Genomic DNA, 16,761 nt, shown 5'->3' with positions numbered 1-16,761 from the left:
TAACACTCCCTCCATCTTTGTGTCATCCGCAAATTTTATCAGCAGGGATTTTATATTTACTTCCAAACCAATGGTGAAAATGTTGAATGGTGTTGGGCCTTGCACTAACCCTGTGGAAACCCTCCTAAACACCCCCATTTCATGATGAGTCCCCATTAACAACTATTTCAAAAACTCTGTCACTCAGTTCTTAATCTATTTAACATGTGCTTTATTGATATTGTATAGTGCTTTTTTTGTGATAATTGTTTTCATTTCATGAAGAAAAGACAATGGAAAGTGCAAAAATGTAAATGACTAAGTGTGTATATTGTTCCAAATACTATATACTTCATGTAGAACAATGTAATTATGCAACTGTACAACTTGTCAAAGCTGCAAGATCAGACAATATAAAGCCAGACAAAACAGAGACCTAACATGTTAGGGTAGGAGGTAACAAATAAATAGGTTATAGGTATTAAGGTAATAAAATGGGATACATGCATGAATAGGGGGAAGAGGGAAAAAGAGGAGGTGTTAGGTAGAAGGGAGGTCTAGCATTCTTTGAGCCACTGCAGCTCTTTTTATCCAAATGTATCTAGAAACAGAGTTGAAATTTCTTACAGTTCACACAACTGATCTCTAAACAATAGGCAATTCTTTCTTCGGCTACTAACTCAGACAGGTCTGAATACCGCTGTTCTATTCTGAGTACAAACCTGTTCTTCCAGTTTTCTAAAATCATGTGCCTGATGCAACCTTTATGAACTGTTGCAGAGTTAAACCCTAGTTAGCAGGTAAATAACCTTGGATATAATTTTCAGCTGAGGTTTGGCTGCTGAAGCCGAGCGCTATTTTGACTTTTACACCCACATCTTTCCATATTGCCTGACTGCTGGACAGTCCTATAGCATAAGCCTCAGGGTTCCTTTTACAGCACCAACAAACATCAGCAGATAAGACCTTTGTGACAGGTTAGATCACAGAAACTCCCTTGGGGCTGCCAACTGATGTGCCAAGACTACTTCTGCCTCTGCTTGCCCAGCCAGCTCAGGATCCCAGCCAGAGCCGGTTCCAGCAGTCACAAGCAGCAGGGAAAAAAAAAATGTGATCGTGATCGGCAGCACTTTGGCGGCAGCTCCACCGCGCCACTCTCTTCTTCGGCGGCAGGTCCTTCCCTCCGAGAGGGACTGAGGGACCTACTGTCAAATTGCTGCCGAAGAGCTGGACATGCCTCCACTTCCCCTTGGCCACCACAAGCACCTGCTTGCTGCGCTGGTGCCTGGAGCTGGCCCTGATCCCAGCACCCTGTCTCTGCTGAGCCAGATACGCCCGTCTGCTCCAACAAAGACCCACGGTCTAAATGTCTTGCCCCAAAGCTACAGACTTAACTGAAAGCAGCTTACAGAAGTGTTCTTACCTTTAACAGTCAGATGCCCAACTCCCAATGGGGTCTAAACCCAAATAAATCCATTTTACCCTTTATAAAGCTTATACAGGGTAAACTCATAAATTGTTCACCCTCTATAACACTGATAGAGAGAGATGCACAGCAGTTTGCCCCCCCCCAGGTATTAATACATACTCCGGGTTAATTATTAAGTAAAAAGTGATTTTAGTAAGTACAGAAAGCAGGATTTAAGTGATTCCAAGTAGTAACAGACAGAACAAAGTGAACTACCAAGTAAAATAAAATAAAACATGCCAGTCTATGTCTACTACAGTAAGAAACTGAATACAAATAAGATCCTCACCAGTTCCAGAATGCTTCCCTTTACAGACTAGTCTCCTGCTAGTCTGGATCCAGCAATCACTCTCACCCCTGCAGTCACTGTCCTTTGTTCCAGTTTCTTTCAGGTATCTTTGGGGGTGGAGAGGCTCTCTCTTTAACCAGCTGAAGACAAAATGGGGGGGGGTCTCCCCTGGGCTTAAATAGACTTTCTCTTGTGGGTGGAGACCCCCTCCTCTCTCCTATGCAAAGTCCAGCTACAAAATGGAGTAGTGGAGTCACCTGGGCAAGTCACATGTCCATGCATGACTGAGTTCCTTACCAGCCAAGCCACATTCCTGGGAAAGCCCAGATGTGGACTGGTGTCTCCAAGTTCACTGTTGGCTTAAGTGTTTCTTGATGGGGCACTTACTGAGAATAGTCTTTTCTCAGGAACCCAACCAACTGCCTCACTACAGCTTACTTAGAATCAGACAAGTATGCAGCCAGTATTCATAACTTGGAAGATAAAAATGATACATGCCTACAAATAGGATTAATAGATTCAGTAGATCATGACCTTTACAGAGATATGTTACATGGCATATGTAGCATAAAACACATTCTAGTTATGTTTTATATATATAATAGGCATATTTCCATAAAGCCTTATGGGTGGCACCCTCACAACCTTTATCTCATGCAACCTCTATGGCGTCCAATACATTTTGAATAGAATCTTTTGTTGTTTCAAGTATAGCCTGAGATTTACAAAAACATTTTGTAACATTCCACAATATGCTCTGCCATTGGGGTTCTTTTAAGGGCTGTGATAAATCCCCTTTCCACGCTTTTACAAAGAACTGGAGACTACTGTAGTTCCTATTCATCAACAAAGGCACTGATGAGACCTCACCTGGAATACTATATGAAATTCTGGTTCCCCATGTTTAAGAAAGATTAATTCAAACTGGAACAAGTGCAGAGAAGAGTTACTAGAATGATCCAAAGAATAGAAAACCTGCCTTGTGAGACGAGATTCAAAGAGCTTGACTTCTTTAGCCTACCCCAAAAAAGGCTGAGGGGAGATATGATCGGTCTCTATAAATACATCAGAGGGATAAATGGCAGGGATGGAGGGGAGTTTTCTAAGTTAAGCAGCACTGTGGACACTGGAACAAATGGATAGAAACTGGCCATCAACAAGTTTAGGCTTGAACTTAGATGAAGGGTTCTAACCATTAGAGGCGTGACGTTCTGGAACAGTCTTCCAAGGGGATCAGTGGGGGCAAAAAATCTAACTGGCTTCAAGACTGAGCTTGATACGTTTATGGAGGGAATGGTGTGATGGGACTACCTGCAACAGCATGTAGCCGATCTACAACTGCTAGAAGCAAATATCTCCAGTGGCCGGTGATAGGACACGAGATGGGGAGTGCCCTGAGTTACTACAGAGAATTATTTCCCCCAGGTGTTTGACTGCTGGGTCTTGCCTGCTGTCTCTCAATGAAGGTCAGCCAGGACTCTGGGGCAGCATCTCCCCTCAGGGCACCTGTCACCAAGGCAAGAAGCTTCCTCGGCTTTGGTGCTTCCTGGGTCCAATGTCGGAGCATCCCTCACTCCTGTTTGCACCATGAGCGCCCTGCCATGAGTCCATCTGGATGGGACATCTGGAGAAGTCTTGCATGTCCCCAAAGGGCCCTGCACCCCAACTTCGCAGTCAGAAGTGACTCAGCCAGTGTTGTACAACAGAAAGGTTTATTAGTCATCAGGAATACAGCATAGAACAAATCTTGTTAGCACAGAAATTAGGAACCTTCAGTAAAGTCCATCTTGTGAGGAGGGGAATACTCCAGATCCCAGGGCCCTGGCCCTCCCTCTTGAGTCCCACACGAGGAGACTGACTAGCCTCCAGGTGCCTGGCTTAAGACACACCCATTGCCTCTCCTCCACCCTTTGTCTGGTTTCCGAGCAAAAGAGTGTTCTGGTCGCAGCTTCTCTCCTGGTTCCAGCTGATTGCAGACGGTTATCTCCTGGTAGAAGGGCCCCAGGCATCAGTTGTCAGGTTGTAGACTGTTTTGGCCATTGTCTACATGCAGACAGCTAGAAGCAGCCCCACCTGCCCACTAGGGTGTCAGCAAAAATCATACACCTTTGTCCCACCACCTAGGCATTGGGGTAACACACAGGGAAATTGTGGCACTCACAGTATTCATGCAAATCATTAAGAGTCTCACAAAACATTAAGAAAAAACCTCCCACTTTGTCACACCCACATACTCAGAGTCCAATTAATCCCCATATTTGGGGCCAGGAAGGAATTTTCCCCAGGTCAGAGTGGCAGAGACCGTGTTGATTTTTCACCTTCCTCTGTAGCATTGGGCACAGGTCACTGACAGGTTTAAAATAGTCCAAATGGTGGATTCTCTGTAACTTGAAGTCTTTCAATCATGATTTGAGGACATCAGTAACTCAGCCAGCGGTTATGGGTCTATTACAGGAATGGGTGGGCGAGGTTCTGTGGCTTGCAATTTGCAGGAGATCAGACTAGATGATCATGATGGTCCCTTCTGATCTTAAAGTCAATAAGTCTATGAGTGTGCACATAGTAGACACATGGGCCTGGGAAGCTTATGAAGTATTTCCAAGGTTCCCAAAAGTTCTGGGGCCTCTGGCAGTCCCAGAGCATCCAGACCAAATTGATACATTAGCAAGTGTTTTAGCTGTAAGTACTGCCACTCCACTGAGGGTGGCAGGCCATGTCATTGCTTTAGTTTACTGTTAGAAAAGGGACAAAGCCCTCATCCTGCACTAATTGGGGAATCCATAAAATGCCTCTGCTCATACAGTTCTTCAAGATTGCCTGTTTGTTCCCAATTTGCAAGTCTGGGTTGCCTCAAATAGGTGCTTTTGCGTGATGCCAAGGATAAAATTGGTGCCTCTTAGCTGGGATAAAGCAGACCCTTCACACAACATCCTGGTTTTGTCCGGTGAAGACAAATAAGAACTGAGGAGACCCACAGAGGGAATTGCATGCATCCATACACATTCAATTTCCACCCGTATGGTTATAAGGGTGTCAGAGTGCTGGGAGCAGTTTGATATCTGTGACATGCTAAAAGCTTGATAGTAATTTTATAAATCTGGAAGCCCAATGCTCCCTTGCCCCTTGCCTATAGAAAGTTAGAGGTTTTTAAATTATAGCTTAGTTGTTGACCAGGGACTCATAAGAAGGCTCTTATAATGCTATTAAATTTTCGAAAATAAGACGGAGGAATCTATACAGATAGGCCACTTGGAATATAGTGGAGCCTAGGCAGGATATTCATTTTTATTATGTTAATGTTCTTCCCCACAGGCTCAGGGAGCAAGGATTTGTATCACTAACTATATAATAAAATACAGGATCAAAATTTATCTTCACTAGTTTGTTAGTATTTTTGGTACTGTTATAGTTAGGTACTTAATTGCATCAGTTTGCCTATGGCGATTCCATTGAAAGAAAGCTCCACTACATGATAACTGGGAGATTTCATAGTGCTAATGTTTTAATCAGAATGTTGTGTGGTACTAAGTCAAGTGCCTTACAAAAGTTTGAGTGTATTACATCTGCGTAGTTTCCTTTAGCAATGAAACTTTTAACGTCAAAGAATTAAATCAGGTTTGTTTGAAAGATTTATTTTCCATAAAACTATGTTGGCTGGCATTAATTATATTCCTATCCTTTAATTGTTTATAAATTGAGTCCCATGTCAGTTTTTCCATTATTTTTCCCAGGATTGATGTCAAGTTAACTGATCTGTAGTTAATTGGATCATCCCACTTGCCCATTTGGAATACTGGCACATCATTAGGGCTCTTCCACTTTTCTGGAATTTCCTTGCTATTCCAAGATTTATTAAAAATTAACATCATTGGCCAGAAATCTCCTCAGTGACTCAATTCTTTTTGCACTTTTGGGTCAAGTTAACTGGTCTTGTTGAAATTTTTTTTGCATCCCTAGTAGGTAATAACATCTTCCTAAGTTAAGAATGGTCTCGAATGTACTTCATGATCCTCATGTGATACAAGTACATCATCCTGCTTCTTTCTAAATATAGAACATAAATATTTATTGAACACTTCTGCCTTTTCTGCATCAACAGTGTTACCATCTCCATACAGTAATGGGCCTATACAATTGCTAGGGTTTCTTTTGTTCCTAATATACTTAGAAAATGCCTCCTTGTTTTTCTAAGTTCTCTGGTGTATTTAGCTTCCCTTATCAATTTTCTACACTTCATAACTTCTAATTTATATAGATGGCTATGTACTTTCACCTTTTTCCTTTTACTATATGTGACTTTATTGCTAGTCATTGCCTTCACTTCACCACTGAACCAGGATTGGCTAGCAATCCAAGTCTCAATTTCTTGATTGAAGAATCATGGCATTTTGGCCAATAAACTCTTCTTAACTCCCAATTTTCATTCAGATTTTTCTGTCTAAATTTTCCTCCCAATTAATTTTATTTAAATTTTTTCAATTTTGGAAACTTCACTCTTTTGAAGCACCAAATATATTACTAGTTAAAACTGTCCTCTGATTGCCTACATTGAATGAAATCAGATCACGATCACTGGTCCCTAGGCATCTACCAATTTCTAGTACCCTGAAGGATTCATCTTTATCAGTCAGAATGAGGTCCAAAATAGAATTACTTTGCATTGGATGTAATACCTTTTGCATTAGAAAATTATAGGTTTTAGAAGCTCTAATAGGGTGTGGGATATTTGTCCTACCAAAATCAAGTTTCTGATACCAGCACTCCCATACAAAGAGAGCGCTTGCAGGGTGCCCGTGGGAGACTGGCTAGATATATCAGGTTGGTTGCTAATTAACTGAACATGATGCTGTGAAAGGTGCCAGATTGATAGCCCTGGTGACTGGAATCCTCTCCTTAGCCATACAATAGCTGCAGCATTGACAGTGACAGCGCAAACTCCTCAGCCAGGTGCTTCAGGCCTGGTCTGGAGGCAGGGGAGGCTATGCTGGGTCTGTGGAGCCAGGCTCTGGGTGTGAAAAGGGGAGAGGATCCCAGGGTCTACAGCTGGGTACTCAGACTCTGCCACGGGGACTGGATGGATAGGGCAGGAAGCCAGGAGTCACATGAGCCATTTGCTTGGCTGTGGAGGTGCTTACGGTTGGCTGGGTCTGTTTTATTTTAATCCATCCTTGTCTAGAGGGTCATTGCCCTGTCACATGTATCTCTGGCAGTCTCCACAGAGAGGCCCAGAAGTTGATGGGGACACTTTGGGTATGTTTACATTGCAATTAAAAACCTATGGCTGGCCTGTGCCAGCTGACTCAGGCTCGTGGAGCTCAGGGGCTGTTTAACTGTGGTGTAAACATTCTGGCTCAGGCTGGAGTCCGGGCTCTAGGACCCTGTGAGGTGGGAGGATCCCAGAGCTCAGGCTGCAGCCTGAGCCTGAATGTCTATACTGCAATTATACAGCCCTGCGAACCCGAGTCAGCTGGCACCGGCAAGCTGTGGGTTTTTAATTGCAGCATAGACATACCCTTTGATCAGAAATGGACTGACACCCCAAACCATTTCGAAATGGCCACTCGGCAGCCACCAGTTGGTAGCAGCTTTCAGGCACGGCGATTGTCAGCTCTTTGAAGCAGAGATTATCTTTTTTCCCTGTGTTAGCATGGTACCTAGCACCATGGGGCCTGGTCTGTGGCAGGGGCTCTAAGCACCATGGGAATACAAATAATGTAAGTACCAACTGGAGTCACCCAGTGCTAGCCAGCTGCACAGTCTGGTCCCCCTGCTCCAACACTGCAGTCCTCTCCAATGGGGATGTTCATGTCTGTAGTTGCTTTCCTCAGTGCTCCTGCACAGAACATCCCACTCCTGTGTCTGCATGGGAACCACCTCTGAGCCCCAGGTGGCTGAGCTGACAATGAGCAGCACACAGGGAAGTCACACTAGTTAGAAGAACCAGGGAGGGCTGTGGGGCAGTGCGAAGATCACTCTGAGATGTCATATACTCTCTGCTCAAGCCTAGTTTGATGAACAGGTGGGAGATATTTGATGGGGGAGGTAGAGACCCAAGATCACCTAGCTAACCTCTAGGATTTATACTCTGTGGCTCAGCCAGGCTGCACACAAGTGTAGGAGATAAACTCAGACAGTTCCAAATGTGATAAGTACCTGCAGCTGAGTGAGGCAAGAGGAAACCAAGCTGAAACTTAGCATATGTCTAACCTGCAATGTTAGCCCAAAGATCAGTGGGACTTGCGCACACCGGCTCAGTGTTTGTAACCCCAGGCTTGAGCGTCCACATGAATATTGACCCTAGGTTCAGAATTTTTGTGCTCAGGAGTCTACACTAGATTACACAGATGCAAGTCAAACCAGCCTAGGCCAGGCTTTCTAGCACCCTACCCACTTGTAGCCACTGTAGCCCTTGGTTTTTGGTGCAGTGTGGGAAAATTTGACTGTCCACCTCCCACGTTAGAGGAAGCTGTCACAACCTGCCAACACAACCTGCCATGTCACCTTTTGGGTCTGCATGCTCCCATCATCCAGAACCAGCAGCATGGAAGTGTCATCATTGTCTTTCTTGGGGTTTCACTCCTGTTGCAGGAAATGAGCAGAGCACTGGTGGACATTTCGGTGGCATTTTCTGACCTACCAAAGGTACCTGTCAGAGGAGGAGGAGGATGATCCAAACATGTCAGACCCAAACTGGCTGATGCTGCTCACAGCTCTTGGTATAGCTGCTGATTCTCTTACACAGACTGGCTCTTCTGGAGCAGGGCCACAAACAGAGACTGGTGGGGTCACACAGTCAAGCAGATCAGGATGATCAAGTGTGGGTGCAGAACTTTAACATGAAGAAAGCTACATTTCTGGTGCTTTATGAGCAGCTTGCCTCAACTGTCTAAGCATAATGACATATGCACGAGGATGGACATGCAGTCCAGAAATGGGTTGTTATAACCATCTGGAAGCTGGCTACCCCAGACTGCTGCATGTCCATGGCTAATCAGTTTGGCATGGAAAGTCAACTGCGGGTAAGGCGTTGGTGGAGGTTTCTAAGGCAATCAGGAATGTGATTTACCCAACGGTAGTGGTGGGCATAAATAATATCCCTGAAGTAATTGCTGGTTTTCAAAAAATGGTGTTTCTAAACTGCACTGGAGCCAGTGATGGGACTCATATGCCCATAGTTTGCCCTCCTCAAGGAGCATGAGTACATAAACCACACAGGGTACTGCTCCATTGTTATGCAGGGCCTTGTGCACCACAAAGGTCAATCTATGGAAACGTTCATGACACCAGGGTTTCCCACTGATCAGGAGTCTACCTTTATGGTCATGCTGGGACATATTCTCAGGAAATGACATCATCATACATGAAGTAACCATCTCCACTCTTATTCTGGGGGACCCCATGTACCCCCTTTTGCCTTGACTTATAAAACCATACCCTGACCTCAGAGGCCCTGGCAAAAGAGTTTAATTATGCTCTCAGTAGGTGTAGAAAGGTGGATGAATGTGTGTCTGGCAGATTGAAATCCCTCTGATGCTGTTTACAGAACTGTTTGGATTCCAGTGTCATCAATGCTGTCAGCATTACTGTGTCTTGCTGTGCTCTTCACAAGCCTTGTGAATCCAAAGGCGGGTCATTTGTTCCTGGCTGGCCCTGTGACAGTAATGGGGTGCTGAACCGATGCATTTTCTGGCTGAGTACTCCTGCCATAGCTGGAGCAGGATGCACCCGGGGAACAGAAATCAGGGCAGTGGCGTATTATTGCCTAGGCCAGCAAGGCCTAGGCCTAGGGCAGCAAATTTGCTCACGCCCCCTCCCCAACTCTGCCCCTTCCCCAAATCCCTGGCCCATCTCCTCCCCCAGGCGTGCCATGCTTCCCTCTTTTCACCTCCCTCTCAGGCTTGCCGTGCAAAAGCGCTGGGAGGGAGGAAGAAGTGAGTAGCAGCACTCAAAGGAGGAGAAGCAGAGGTGAGTTGGGGCCCGTGGGTATGGGAAGTAACTCGGGGGCGGGGCTAGGAACCGCTCCCCACCCTAGCTTACCTCCGCTCCACTGCCACCATCCCCCGAGCGTGCCACAGCTCTCCTTCTCCCCCATCCCCCGAGCGTGCCACAGCTCTCCTTCTCCCCCATCCCCCGAGCGTGCCACAGCTCTCCTTCTCCCCCATCCCCCGAGCGTGCCACAGCTCTCCTTCTCCCCCATCCCCGAGCGTGCCACAGCTCTCCTTCTCCCCCATCCCCCGAGCGTGCCACAGCTCTCCTTCTCCCCCATCCCCCGAGCGTGCCACAGCTCTCCTTCTCCCCCATCCCCCGAGCGTGCCACAGCTCTCCTTCTCCCCCATCCCCCGAGCGTGCCACAGCTCTCCTTCTCCCCCATCCCCCGAGCGTGCCACAGCTCTCCTTCCCCCCATCCCCCGAGCGTGCCACAACTCTCCTTCACCCCCATCCCCCGAGCGTGCCACAGCTCTCCTTCTCCCCCATCCCCCGAGCGTGCCACAGCTCTCCTTCTCCCCCACCCCCCGAGCGTGCCACAGCTCTCCTTCTCCCCCACCCCCCGAGCGTGCCACAGCTCTCCTTCTCCCCCATCCCCCGAGCGTGCCACAACTCTCCTTCCCCCCATCCCCCGAGCGTGCCACAACTCTCCTTCTCCCCCATCCCCCGAGCGTGCCACAACTCTCCTTCACCCCCATCCCCCGAGCGTGCCACAGCTCTCCTTCTCCCCCATCCCCCGAGCGTGCCACAGCTCTCCTTCACCCCCATCCCCCGAGCGTGCCACAGCTCTCCTTCACCCCCATCCCCCGAGCGTGCCACAGCTCTCCTTCTCCCCCATCCCCCGAGCGTGCCACAGCTCTCCTTCACCCCCATCCCCCGAGGGTGCCACAGCTCTCCTTCTCCCCCATCCCCCGAGCGTGCCACAGCTCTCCTTCTCCCCCATCCCCCGAGCGTGCCACAGCTCTCCTTCTCCCCCATCCCCCGAGCGTGCCACAGCTCTCCTTCACCCCCATCCCCCGAGCGTGCCACAGCTCTCCTTCTCCCCCATCCCCCGAGCGTGCCACAGCTCTCCTTCTCCCCCATCCCCCGAGCGTGCCACAGCTCTCCTTCACCCCCATCCCCCGAGCGTGCCACAGCTCTCCTTCACCCCCATCCCCCGAGCGTGCCACAGCTCTCCTTCTCCCCCATCCCCCGAGCGTGCCACAGCTCTCCTTCTCCCCCATCCCCCGAGCGTGCCACAGCTCTCCTTCTCCCCCATCCCCCGAGCGTGCCACAGCTCTCCTTCTCCCCCATCCCCCGAGCGTGCCACAGCTCTCCTTCTCCCCCACCCCCCGAGCGTGCCACAGCTCTCCTTCACCCCCACCCCCCGAGCGTGCCACAGCTCTCCTTCTCCCCCACCCCCGAGCGTGCCACAGCTCTCCTTCTCCCCCATCCCCCGAGCGTGCCACAGCTCTCCTTCTCCCCCATCCCCCGAGCGTGCCACAGCTCTCCTTCTCCCCCATCCCCCGAGCGTGCCACAACTCTCCTTCTCCCCCATCCCCCGAGCGTGCCACAGCTCTCCTTCTCCCCCATCCCCCGAGCGTGCCACAGCTCTCCTTCTCCCCCATCCCCCGAGCGTGCCACAGCTCTCCTTCTCCCCCACCCCCCGAGCGTGCCACAACTCTCCTTCCCCCCATCCCCCGAGCGTGCCACAGCTCTCCTTCTCCCCCACCCCCCGAGCGTGCCACAACTCTCCTTCACCCCCACCCCCCGAGCGTGCCACAACTCTCCTTCTCCCCCACCCCCCGAGCGTGCCACAACTCTCCTTCTCCCCCACCCCCCGAGCGTGCCACAACTCTCCTTCTCCCCCATCCCCCGAGCGTGCCACAGCTCTCCTTCTCCCCCACCCCCCGAGCGTGCCACAGCTCTCCTTCACCCCCACCCCCCGAGCGTGCCACAACTCTCCTTCACCCCCACCCCCCGAGCGTGCCACAACTCTCCTTCTCCCCCATCCCCCGAGCGTGCCACAACTCTCCTTCTCCCCCATCCCCCGAGCGTGCCACAGCTCTCCTTCTCCCCCATCCCCCGAGCGTGCCACAGCTCTCCTTCTCCCCCATCCCCCGAGCGTGCCACAGCTCTCCTTCTCCCCCATCCCCCGAGCGTGCCACAGCTCTCCTTCTCCCCCATCCCCCGAGCGTGCCACAGCTCTCCTTCTCCCCCACCCCCCGAGCGTGCCACAGCTCTCCTTCTCCCCCATCCCCCGAGCGTGCCACAGCTCTCCTTCTCCCCCACCCCCCGAGCGTGCCACAGCTCTCCTTCTCCCCCACCCCCCGAGCGTGCCACAACTCTCCTTCACCCCCACCCCCGAGCGTGCCACAACTCTCCTTCACCCCCACCCCCCGAGCGTGCCACAACTCTCCTTCACCCCCACCCCCCGAGCGTGCCACAGCTCTCCTTCTCCCCCATCCCCCGAGCGTGCCACAGCTCTCCTTCACCCCCATCCCCCGAGCGTGCCACAGCTCTCCTTCACCCCCACCCCCCGAGCGTGCCACAGCTCTCCTTCACCCCCATCCCCCGAGCGTGCCACAGCTCTCCTTCTCCCCCATCCCCCGAGCGTGCCACAGCTCTCCTTCTCCCCCATCCCCCGAGCGTGCCACAGCTCTCCTTCTCCCCCATCCCCCGAGCGTGCCACAGCTCTCCTTCTCCCCCATCCCCCGAGCGTGCCACAGCTCTCCTTCCCCCCATCCCCCGAGCGTGCCACAGCTCTCCTTCACCCCCACCCCCCGAGCGTGCCACAGCTCTCCTTCACCCCCACCCCCCGAGCGTGCCACAGCTCTCCTTCTCCCCCATCCCCCGAGCGTGCCACAACTCTCCTTCTCCCCCATCCCCCGAGCGTGCCACAGCTCTCCTTCTCCCCCACCCCCAGAGCGTGCCACAGCTCTCCTTCACCCCCACCCCCCGAGCGTGCCACAACTCTCCTTCTCCCCCATCCCCCGAGCGTGCCACAGCTCTCCTTCTCCCCCATTCCCCGAGCGTGCCACAGCTCTCCTTCTCCCCCATCCCCCGAGCGTGCCACAACTCTCCTTCACCCCCACCCCCCGAGCGTGCCACAGCTCTCCTTCTCCCCCATCCCCCGAGCGTGCCACAGCTCTCCTTCTCCCCCATCCCCCGAGCGTGCCACAGCTCTCCTTCTCCCCCATCCCCCGAGCGTGCCACAACTCTCCTTCTCCCCCACCCCCCGAGCGTGCCACAACTCTCCTTCTCCCCCATCCCCCGAGCGTGCCACAACTCTCCTTCTCCCCCACCCCCCGAGCGTGCCACAACTCTCCTTCTCCCCCATCCCCCGAGCGTGCCACAGCTCTCCTTCACCCCCACCCCCCGAGCGTGCCACAGCTCTCCTTCACCCCCACCCCCCGAGCGTGCCACAGCTCTCCTTCTCCCCCATCCCCCGAGCGTGCCACAACTCTCCTTCTCCCCCATCCCCCGAGCGTGCCACAGCTCTCCTTCTCCCCCACCCCCAGAGCGTGCCACAGCTCTCCTTCACCCCCACCCCCCGAGCGTGCCACAACTCTCCTTCTCCCCCATCCCCCGAGCGTGCCACAGCTCTCCTTCTCCCCCATCCCCCGAGCGTGCCACAGCTCTCCTTCTCCCCCATCCCCCGAGCGTGCCACAACTCTCCTTCACCCCCACCCCCCCGAGCGTGCCACAGCTCTCCTTCTCCCCCATCCCCCGAGCGTGCCACAGCTCTCCTTCTCCCCCATCCCCCGAGCGTGCCACAGCTCTCCTTCTCCCCCATCCCCCGAGCGTGCCACAACTCTCCTTCACCCCCATCCCCCGAGCGTGCCACAGCTCTCCTTCTCCCCCACCCCCCGAGCGTGCCACAACTCTCCTTCTCCCCCATCCCCCGAGCGTGCCACAACTCTCCTTCTCCCCCACCCCCCGAGCGTGCCACAACTCTCCTTCTCCCCCATCCCCCGAGCGTGCCACAGCTCTCCTTCACCCCCATCCCCCGAGCGTGCCACAACTCTCCTTCTCCCCCACCCTCCCAGGCTTGCCGCGGGGGAGCAGAGGTGAGCTGGGGGTGGAGGGGCGCGGCAATTTTTTGAGGGCCTAGGGGTGGCAAATTTGTTAATCCACCACTGAATCAGGGGTATTGTCAGTAGTTACCGGTGTGGTGCTCTGCTCTTGTTTGGCTGTGTGCGTGTTCCCTCTGTGTGCTGCCCCGGCTCTGCGCAGATCGCTGACACAGCAGACCCTGAGAGAACCTCCAAAGGCCACAGACTCTAGTAAGGTACGAAGGAACCTGGGCCAGGTTTATTGTCAAATGAAGCACAGTAATAGTTTCCCGTAGACTCTACAAGACATACTATGAATTTGTGCCCCCTGGCAATGGACCGACTCAGTCAGTTGTGGGACTTTCCACTGCCCCCTAGGCCAGACAAAGATGTGCACTCCGGGACCTACTTTTATACAGTTACAGGACAGATTACTCATCCCTCCTGACGCATTGAGGTACAGCCCCTTGGCTCATTAGGGTGCTATCTCCCCTTTGATCATGTTGTTTCAGACAAACAGATCTATCCATCATGCTGTCCTTTTGACCCTGTCTTTAAGATGCACCAGCCTGTTCTGTGTTATGTCTATGGAGTGTCCTTGTATTGGGCTGTCCAGATGCCATCTTGGCACAAGTTCCTCTTATCAGCACTTATATGTGGATGCACCTGCTTCTAACAACCCTCTTCTTGGCAAATTCTGTGAGTGGGGCCTGCCTCTGGCTCACAGCCCAGCTTTTGCTTAGCAATGCTGGAAGTACTTTGGTTTAGGCTTCAGGCCTCAGACTGGGCCTCTGACACAAGAGTTTATGTTTCAGGGCCTCATCTTACTACAAGGGATGCTTTGTACCCCCACACTATGGACTTCCCTGGGCCAATGGAAGAGGGAGAATAATATGCTTATGGATGTATTTGTGCAGCAGCTTTCCCAGTAAATGAAGTACTGTCACTGTATGCTAAGAACGGGGGGGAGAGGGGATGTTAATTGTCAGGAATTGTTAATTGTCGATGAGACAACCGTTAATATAATGGTGGGGGACGATGGTCTGTGTGACATGAACTGTGGATTTTCATTGTGGATTGATCAGAATAGATATATTGAGAGTGCATTTGGATGCAACTTCTCAGTTGCACTTTACATGTTTTTATCATTCTTATTAAAAATACACATTATATGATGTGATGCAATGATGGTAAAAACTTTATGAATGAAATAAAAGCCTTTTCTTCTGACTGTATTACAGAAAAGCAATATTAAAGCATTGTCAGGCAGGCTAGCTGTCACTGCAAAACCAGAACACCAGTAATAAACCAACGCCAAAGCCAATCATAAAACAAAGCCCTGGGAATAGTACAAACAATGAAACCAGGGCCAACAAATACATTCCCTACATTTGCAAGTTCTCTCCTCCCCACCATCTCCTTTCCCTTTCTTGTGTGTTTGGCACATACTTGGAGCCACTGCATGGGGGTGGAGGCCAGTAGGAGCTACGTTTGCTCTGTCCACTTAGTGTTGTCCCAGTTGGGTCACTCAGCCAATTATCCAATGTGTTCCTGACCTGCAGCATGTGGTGCTGTGTAGGAGACTCAGGATGTGGTGGGGGTGCAGCAGGAGCCTCTTAAACAGGTCTTTCTGGAGCACTCTATCTTTCTCCCTCAAGCAACACTCCTGTTCCAGAAACTGCTCTGCCAGCCTCTTCTCATGTACTGCAATTCTGTCCTCATGCTCTGCAACCTGTCTGTGTCTTTCCCCTTGCCACGAATCCTTTTCGCTTGGGTACTGCACCTGCTTGTTTGCCCTATCTAGAATGTCCACCATACTTTCATCATGGAAACACACCCTCTTGGACTGCTCTCTGACAGGATGCTGCTGAAGTATGGCTAAGCTGCACAAGGGCCTGCACAGGCTGAAAGCCCTGAAAGTAGACATCAAATTGTAGAAGTGTAGAACTGGAAGGGACCTCATCTAGGCCAGTCCCTTGCACTCAAGGGAGAACTAAGTCATAACTAAACCATTCCTGACAGGTGTTTGTCTAACTTGTTCTTAAAAACCTCCAATGACGAGATTCTACAACCTCCCTAGGCAATTTGTTCCAGTGCTTAACCACACTGACAGTTAGGAAGTTTTTCCTAATATCCAACCTAAACCGCCCTTGCTGCAATTTAAGCCTATTGCTTTTTGTCCTAGCCTCAGAGGTTAAGGAGAACAATTTTTTCACCCTCCTCCTTGTAACAACCTTTTATGCACTTGAAAATTGATGTCCTCCTCAATCTTCTCTTCTCCAGACTTAACAGACCCATTTTTTTCAATCTTTCCTCATAGATCAGGTTTTCTAGACCTTAAATAATTTTTACTGCTCTCCTTTGGACTTTCTCCAATTAATCCACATCTTTCCTGAAATGCAGTGCCCAGAACTGGACATAATTCCCCAGTTGAGGCCTAATCAGTGCTGAATGGAGTGGAAGAATTCTTGTGTCTTGCTTACAACACTCCTGCTAATACAGCCCAGAATGATGTATGCTTTTTTTGCAACAGTGTTATAATGTTGACTCCTATTTACCTTGTGATCCACTGTGATCCCTAGATCCCTTTCCACAGTGCTCCTTCCTAGGCAGTCATTTCCCATTTTGTATGAGTGCAACTGATTGTTCCTTCCTAAGTGGAGTACTCTGCATTTGTCCTTATTGAATTTCATCCTGTTTACTTCAGACCATTTCTGATCATTTCTGTCCAGATCATTTTGAATTTTTATCCTATCTTCAAAAGCACTTGCAACCCCTTCTAGATTGGTAACACCCACAAACTTCATAAGTGTGCTCTCTACATCATTATCTAAATCATTTATGAAGAAATTGAACAGAACCAGACCACGATTGATCCCTGCAGGACACCACTCGATATGTCCTTCCAGCTTGACAGTAAACCACCGATCACTATTTTCTGAGAACAGTTTTCTAATCATCTCAGTACTTCAAAGAAGGTTCAGTGTCTTCACTGAGAAAAGGGC

At 50.6% G+C, this 16,761-nt stretch overlaps 1 protein-coding gene across 2 annotated transcripts in view; it reads left to right on the top strand.

Annotated features, from left to right (window-relative positions):
* LHFPL4 (LHFPL tetraspan subfamily member 4) overlaps positions 1-16,761 on the top strand; it is a 78,218-nt gene that overhangs the window by 41,797 nt on the left and 19,660 nt on the right. The gene's annotated exons all lie outside the window — the stretch shown is intronic.

This window comes from Gopherus flavomarginatus, chromosome 6, assembly GCF_025201925.1.
Source record: "Gopherus flavomarginatus isolate rGopFla2 chromosome 6, rGopFla2.mat.asm, whole genome shotgun sequence".
In the NCBI taxonomy this organism is placed as follows: Eukaryota; Metazoa; Chordata; order Testudines; family Testudinidae; genus Gopherus; species Gopherus flavomarginatus.
Note: the sequence above shows the minus strand (reverse complement) of the source record. Positions and strands in the feature narration are given on the sequence as shown.